At 36.6% G+C, this 8,466-nt stretch overlaps 1 non-coding gene across 1 annotated transcript; it reads left to right on the top strand.

The window, feature by feature from the left end:
* Positions 1–240: 240 nt before the first annotated feature.
* LOC127805365 (small nucleolar RNA R71) lies at positions 241–347 on the top strand. The gene has a single exon (XR_008024101.1). It is a non-coding gene; the product is annotated as a small nucleolar RNA R71 (small nucleolar RNA).
* Positions 348–8,466: the final 8,119 nt, after the last annotated feature.

Below are 8,466 nucleotides of genomic sequence, written 5' to 3'. Positions count from 1 at the left end.
TTTAATTCAACAATTTGAACAAATAAAGCAGTGATAGAATCAACATTATAAATTCCAACTCCCTTTTTGTTTGCTCTCTCATTGTCCCATTGATAACTGTTGGCTGCCATCTCCTCCAAAAGTTCATATGCTTCCTCGGGAGTTTTTCTCATAAGGGTACCACCTGCAGTTGCATCTAACATCGAACGAGAAGATTGATTAATGCCACTATAAAAAGTTTGCACTTGCATCGAAACAGGTAGACCATGGTGAGGACATTTTCTAAGCATTTCTTTAAATCTCTCCCACGACTCATATAAGGATTCATTACCAAATTGTGAAAAAGTTGTTATGTCATTCCTTAATTTAGCTGTTTTAGAAGGTGGAAAATATTTAGATAGAAACTTTTGTGCCAAATCATTCCATGTAGTAATAGAACCTGCTGGAAGAGAATTAAGCCATTCTTTTGCTCTATCTTTCAAGGAAAAGGGAAACAAGCTAAGTCAAACTGCATCCTCACTAACTCCATTATGCCTAAAAGTATCACATATTTCAAGAAAATTAGCAATATGAGAGTTAGGATCATCATTAGGGCCAGAAAATTGTACACTCATCTGGATCATTTGAATAATTGCAGGTTTGATCTCGAAGTTGTTTGCTTGCACTTTGGGCCTCCTAATGCTTGAGGTTGTGCCATCTAGAGTAGGTGTAGCATATGAGCTCAATGTCCTTTGATTATTTTGAGTCTGTTGTTCTTGCTCCATCTTGCTCTTTTTCTCCTTCTTTTTCTTTTTTAGAGTTTTTTCAATTTCTTGATCAAGGGGTATCAATTCTCCACCACTAGTGCGTGTCATGCACCATTGAAACCTACAAAGAAAAAGAAAAATACTAAAAATTAAAAATAAAATTTCTAAAAGATGAAAAAAATAATAAATAATAAAATTAAATTAAAATTACAAATCCTAAAAGAAAACAAAAAGATGTTCAATCTAAGGTTAACTTATGTAGTTTTGATATGCAATAAACTAGTCCCTGGCAACGGTGCCAAAAACTTGATGTTTGATTTATGCACAATTAATTCGGGCAAGTGCACCCTAGTCAAATATGCATATAGTGATAAAAAGAGTGTCGATCCCACGAGGACTAGATCACAATACCAAAACAATTTTAATTAGCCTAAGTTGAATTAATTAATTAATTAGATAAATAAAAAGAAAAATAAATAGAAAACTGAATTCTTTGGGAGAAAGATTAATTAATAAATGCACTAGGGTTTAGATTTCATTTAATCTAGGTTATGTAATTATCTATTCAACCCGATTCAAAATCACAAATACCCTTACAGTATTTTATAATTATTTGCACGTGATGGTGGATTTCCCTCAATTAATTAATAAGCTCTCTCAAGTCATATTAATCCTTTATTAATTCAATTTCACCGTCAGATTTCTGAGCAGATATCAACGAAATAAATAAGCATTAAGTTCTTTGGAAACCTCTAATCTCGAAAGGGGATTTGACTCACTAAGCTTCCTCGATTCTCACACATGAGCTAATCATTTTTCGATCTCATAGTCAAACATGTGATTTATATTGCCTATAAATCTAATTTATAAAAATCCCTTAGTTAGTCATGCATAAATCATTAAATCATTAAAAGGTGGACAATCTTTTAAAGCATTAAGCACAACAATATAAAATCCTCACGCAAATAATAATCGGGTTTTGAATCAAACTAAACAAATAATCACATAATCCCAAAATTAAAATCCATCCAAACCCTAGCTAAAATAAATTAGCTAGACATTATTAAAGTAAAAAAAACAATAGAAATTAAAAAGAGAAAGAAGTTCCCTGCCCAGATCTGAATCAGATCTGGGTCAGGTTGCTGCTCCGTGCGCCACTTCCTTCTTCCTCCCAATCTCCAATTGCTTCTTCACTGTGCGCGCGCCCTCAATTCCTCGGCCGCTTCCTTCTCTTTAATTCCTTCACTCAGTGTGCGTTGTCCCAGCCTCCTTAATTCCATATGCCATCCTCCATGATATCTTATTATTATGTATATATATGAAGCGCTGGGCGACCCAAGCCATCCACCAATCCAGCCCCTTTAAAGATTATAATAATATAAATATATATATGCACATGGAGCCCTAATCTCCACATTCACGCATCACTGCCAATTAGCATATATATATATATAATAGTTATTTTATTATAATATTATATATATAAATAATATAAGATAAAATATAATATATATAATATTTAATATACTATTAAATATAATAACTTTAATTATATTATAATATTAATTATTTAAAATATTCATTTATTTATTTTATATTATAATATTAATTTTGATATTAATTTTAAAATTAACTTTATAATATATATATATATTTTTTAAGCCCAAATCTTCAAATTAATTTCTTTTGCCGAGTTCCTACAAAAAGAGATTAAAACAATATAAAATCCATATAAACACGCATTTATGTAGGAAAATTAACACAAGGTTAAGATAAAAATTAGATAAAACTATATATATAATTGAGCCCTATCAAAAAGCTACCGTATGAACGCACGCATATGTATGTATGTATGTAAAACCTAGACTAGGCTAAACCATTTAAAAATGTAATGTGATTCGTTGGTTAGCAAGAAGCTAAAGAAAAGAAAATAATAAGGTGAGAGCATATTTCAGCATAGCAGTTGTTGATCGAGGGTAAGGAGTTGTCGATCTATCACGAACGATCACCCATTTCCTTTCATCTGTCGACTGTGTTTTTGCTGAGTGTGGTTTTCTAAAACCATTGAAATAGTAATGCGGTCTTTATTTATAAAAATATACATGTATGTGTATTTATATTCGATGAGTAATATTAATATATACTAAAAGCGCTTAGATGATCATGATCTGTTCGTAAAGAGATGAGGAAATATGGCTTTGTACAAGCGTACGTGCACGGATGGTGGCACCTGGAATAAGTGACCATGATAAATAAGAACCCCGCTAGAAGAGGATGATTGTTGGGATAGTTGTTGAGACTAGCTAGGCATTTTCTAAGATTGCCATGTGGTTTAGAAGGTATTAGTGAATGATGAGATGGGGAAATAAGTCATCTCAAAATTGATATTATAGTTCATCGATGATATGGGGATATACTTCCCGAGTGAGGAGACTCGCCTGGAGTATTTAAGGGTTATTTTGACTGAGTCGGGAAATCGCAAGATGTATGCTATAAGTAGTAAATGTGAATTTTGGTTGAAAGAATAGTCTCTTTGTGGATCTTTCCCAGGGTTTGAGCGGTAGAGAAGTGATCGCTATGTGTAATCATTGCAGATATAAGAAATCTCCTAGACAACAAGGTGCTATTGTGGATTATTAAAGAGGGATTTTCAACATCATTGCTTCGTTATCTTGAATGACTTGGAAAAGGGGTCAAACTTATCGGGAAAGACCTTTGATAGAGACGTTTCCAAAACCTGAGCGTCAAATGGCATGGGCTTTGGTATTGGCCACATTCGTGGACCTGAAGGACGCTTGGCATTGTGTCTTGGGGTCCAGGTTGAACTCCAGTGTTGTAATTCATCAGTAGTTGTCTGGCGGATAGTGAGGATCATTCCGACATTGGAGGATATGTTAGGCGTATGCATAAGGAAGTTCCGTGGCTGTTGGGATGACTGTTTTCAATTGGTATAAGTTACCTACAATAGTAGTTATCATAACTCCAGCATTAGAAAGATGCCTTGTGAGGCATTTTGTATAGCAAGCCATGTAAATCACCTTTGTGTTGAGAGGAGGTCGAGTATTAGGCATTGTTGGGACTTGGGGCTATTAAGAAAATATCGAAGAGATCCGAACCACTGTAGCCGTATGAAGGCAACCCAAGATAGGTAAGGGAATTACTCGAATAGAAGTTAACGTGACTTGAAGTGAAGTTACCATTAAAGATTGTCATGGTAGAAGGCGATGCCCAGGATGGGTGTATGCTGAAGTGTGACTTCTAAGAAGTTTAGTTCCCACTACATTGATTATTTGGGAGTTTGGAGTGAATTAGATCTTTGGCATATGAGTTAGCCATTTTGTCCAATGTGCATAAGATGTTTTGTGTGTCAATGATAAGGAAGTTGTACTGAGTCCTCAGTATATGGTCGACTATTAGACCATGAAGGGCAAGAATGAAGTATCTTAAGAGAAAACGTCGTTGTGCATTATAAAAGGAAAGTGTTGAGGAGTCGGGTGATTCCGTACGTATCGGTTTAGTGGTAGTGTCCCCGTCTGGGCGAGGCTACTTGGGAGTTGAGTTGAGATGAGGCATCTCCTTCCCAATTGTGCGTATGACTAGGTTCGAATTTGAAGGACCAAATTCTTTGAAGGGGGGGAGAAATTGTAATGACCCGTTAATGGGTCTATGAGTTATTAATATTTTATTTATGAGTATTGAGAATTTCGCCCCTATTAAATTAAATGTGAGAAATATTTTATGTGGTAAATGAATGTAAATAAACTATATGTTAAATTAATGGATTGGGTTGCCTATTTGGGCCTAAGCCCATGTATTAGTGGGTTATGTTTTAATTAAATGGGAAGGATTTTGATTGGGCCTAAGCCACATGTTTTGTGTGTGTTTAAAGTAAATGAAAGTGGGCTTGGGCCAAGTATTTAAGGCCAATGAAAGTGGCGGGTTTAGAGAAATCCCATGGGCCTAAGATGAATTGGGCTTTTGATTAGGCTTGGGCCATTAGTAAAGTTGGTGTAACGCCCCACTTTTCCAAATACACAATGATGTAAAATATAAGCCAACATCACCCCGGGCGTTATGGAAACCCTTGCCAACGGAAGCATTGGATCGAACTTACAAGCTTAACCAAAGCTAGATAAGGGGGTTTCCACTAGATTTCATTACCAAGTACAAGAAATGCTCATTACTTCCAACGTTCCAAAAAAATGACTCAACGCATCATTGTAGGTACAGATGTAGAACACCCACATACACACACCTCTTACAACCCTGAGTACCCTAGCTACTATTCACAATATATTACTTAGGTTACAAGGGTACATAATGAAACCAAAACCCCAAAGCTAGCGAAGCTCCACCTCCTTGCCCACACTTTGAACTGCAACCTGAAACACTTAATGCTTCTGACAAAGCTGGGACGATGAATGTCCCTGGGGTAAGAAACACCCGAGTTAGATAATTACATCTAAGTGAGTGGCATAAGGAAGAAGTTACATGAATGCATACGTGAGACAAGAGACACCTTAGTGGGTAATTCAAGAAAAGAAACAGTTCGTGCATAAGCAAATGAGTACAAAGAACAACAAGAATCCTCCCTTATCACCATTTCCTCGACCCGTCATCATGCCAAACATCTCAGCCTCACCTTAGGCTAAGCCCCACCTCTGAGCACGTGGTCGTGGTCCAATCCCTCAACCTCACCTCTAGACACGGCCCCACCTCTAGGCACAGGATTGCGAGCCACCACTATGCCTGTCGGCACTTGTGTGAAACATCTCAACCCCACCTGTAGGCACGGGATCGTGGTCCAATCCCTCAGCCTCACCTCTAGGCACGGCCCCACCTCTGGGCAAGGGATTACCTCCCCGATCCTCATGATGTTCCACCAACAAGTCGCCAAGTCATCATGTACAAGTTCCCGATCCACCAATAGCTACTGTCACCAAATAACATGTTGAAGACAAAGCATAAGGAATATGTACGAACTAAGGAATATCAAGTAGGCACGACCTCACCTGTAGGCACGATGCACAAACCAAGGAAAATATGTTATGCAAACCACAAGCTACGTGCAAGAGTAGTCATGTTTAATCCCATCGATGAACCACAACAACCAACTCCGTGATGCAAGCAAAATAGGAAAGAAATGCTTGAAAGTAAGGAAACATGAGATGTAAGCAACAACCATCCACAAGTGGAAACCAAGAGTGATCAATAGGAATAAAGGAGCATGCATAAGAAACACTCACAGATGAAACCAAGAATGATTAAGAGGAAGCATGCAAAAGAACCACTCACATATGAAATCAAGAATGATCAAGAGGAAGCATGCACAAGAACCACTCACATTGATCATTTTCCCTTCGATAGCACTATTTACAGCCCGATTTCAAGCACTAGGGGCTGTTTCTGCAAAAATCACGGATTTCAGTGAACCAAACCTTAAATATTTCTACATAGAAATTGTAGATAATTAAATTAGGAGAACAATGGTAAACATTTTATGTGACACCCGTAACTTACTTACATGCTTAATGATAATAATATTCATAAAAAAAAAATATTCAGAGCTTAAAACCAAAATCATACTTCCTTTAAATCAAATAAAATTCCAAGACATGCTTTATGACATACATATAGGAAAAGATCAGAGTTCAACCCTAAAAACATTGTTTTCAAAAGGAAACTAAACTAAAATTCTTGAAAATCCTTTTAAACAAGCCACCACGCTCCACGTCCATGTCCTGGTCTCCTCATTCATGCTCACCTGGGGGAAGGGGAAACATAAGGGGGGTGAGATTACGTAAATCTCAGTAAGTACAAGAGAACCATCATATGTATTTAAACAAGTCATGACATAACATAACATATCATATGGAGACACGAGAGGTTCCACCAACTTGCAGGGGTAAGAACCCTCGTGCGTAACGCTACCGAGCTCCGGTCCCGGAACTTGCGTGAACATAACATAACATGAGGGACCACATAACATAGTTCATAGTCATGCTTAAACATCATAAATAGTTCATAATGTACTTACCTTAACTTGGTTTGATGAGATTTGAATGCTGAAGGCTTCACCTTTACAAAAAGCTCAAAGCACTCCTGTCTAGCATGAATTTATCCCAACTTAGAATGAGGAAACTCCTTGGCCATGAGCCCTATTTATAGGCTTGGAAACTTGGCCACCAAGTAAGTCATAATCATTTCAAATCTTTTTTAAATCTTTCAAGATATTCCAATCATTTCAAATCTTCTAAAATATTCTCTAATCATTCCATATCTTCTAAGATATTTTGCAATCATTCTTATCAAATCTTATCCAAATCATATCAAATCTTATTCTTAAAGTCATCATGAGGCTTAATCTTTATCTCTAAAGTCATCATGAACACTTTTCTTATCTCTAAAGTCATCATGAGCCTTCATCTTATCTCTAATATCATCATGAGGCTCCATCCTTATCTCTAAAATCATTTATGAGGCTTTTCTTAAATCTCCCAAATGCCCTTAGGAAAAATATTTCAAGAATTACACTTTGGCCCAAACTTTTCAGGTAATTACACTTAGACCCTTTTCAACTTGGTCCCTAGGCCAATTTTTAATTGCATTTTAGTCCCCGAAGAAAGGACTAATTACGCTAATACCCCTGGTTTTTAGGTAAATTACACTTTTACCTGAACCTCGATATTTACGATTTTGCCACTGGCTCAAAAACTGAACCTTTGTCTCAAGGATTTTATAATCCCTTGAAAGGACATTTTTCCTCAAGTATTAGAAGCTAAAAATCCCAAGTATTACATTATATTTCAGTTTAAAAATCTTGGGCGTTACATTTTAGGCCAAACAGAGGCCGGACGCGCCCTCACGCTCCCCCGGAAGGTTGGCCACGCGCCTCATCCTTCCTTCTTACAGATTTTGCAACCTAAAATTAAAAATGCTATAACTTGCTCATTTTTTATCCGATTCGCTCTCTGTTTGAACTTACGGACTCCTATTTTCGTGCTCTATGACTTTATAGAAAGAAATTCAACTTACCATTTCGATTTCCTTTCTATTTTGGCAGTTTTTCGATCAGGTCTCTCTATCCTTTCTTCTTTGCTTTTTCTTTGCTTTTTCCTTGCACTTGCTTGTTTCCTTTTCCCTTAGCTTCTCGTGGGCTTAACTCCTTCCCTTTATATAGCCTTTAAATTCCCAAATCCTCAAGATTTCACTTGGCCTCCAAGTTACTCATTTTCCACCCTAGTAATTATTACACTTTGAAATTTCTTCCAATCTTCCAATGCAACCCTCTACTTCTTCCAATCCTAGGCCACCAAATACACCTTCAAGATAAGCCTTATCATATTCTTCCTTTGCAAGCAAATCCTAGTCAATCCTAATCCTCTAAGTTTAGACTTTTAGGATAAAAATCAATCATTACAAACTTTAAAATTTCCTTCTTTGATTCTATCTTCCAAAGCAAGCCTCCATTTCTTCCAATCCAAACCCTCACGTGGCCTTTAAGATAAGATCTATTATCATCTTCTTTTGCAATCCAATACAAGTCTTCCAAATTAAGTCTTCCAAGTCAAGTCTTCCAAGTTAAGCCATTCCAAGACTTTTGGTGTAAGATTAATCATTACAACCATAAGACTTTAAGACTTTAGGGAAAAATTCTCAAATACAATCCCATCTCTCCAACTCATGTCTTCTAGGATAAGGAATCATTACTGCAATCATCTCCTTTATTACATTAATGCCT

This window comes from Diospyros lotus, chromosome 6 (genome assembly GCF_014633365.1).
Source record: "Diospyros lotus cultivar Yz01 chromosome 6, ASM1463336v1, whole genome shotgun sequence".
Lineage (NCBI taxonomy): Eukaryota > Viridiplantae > Streptophyta > Magnoliopsida > Ericales > Ebenaceae > Diospyros > Diospyros lotus.
The sequence above is the reverse complement of the archived record's forward strand: the minus strand, read 5'-3'. Positions and strand labels throughout refer to the sequence as shown.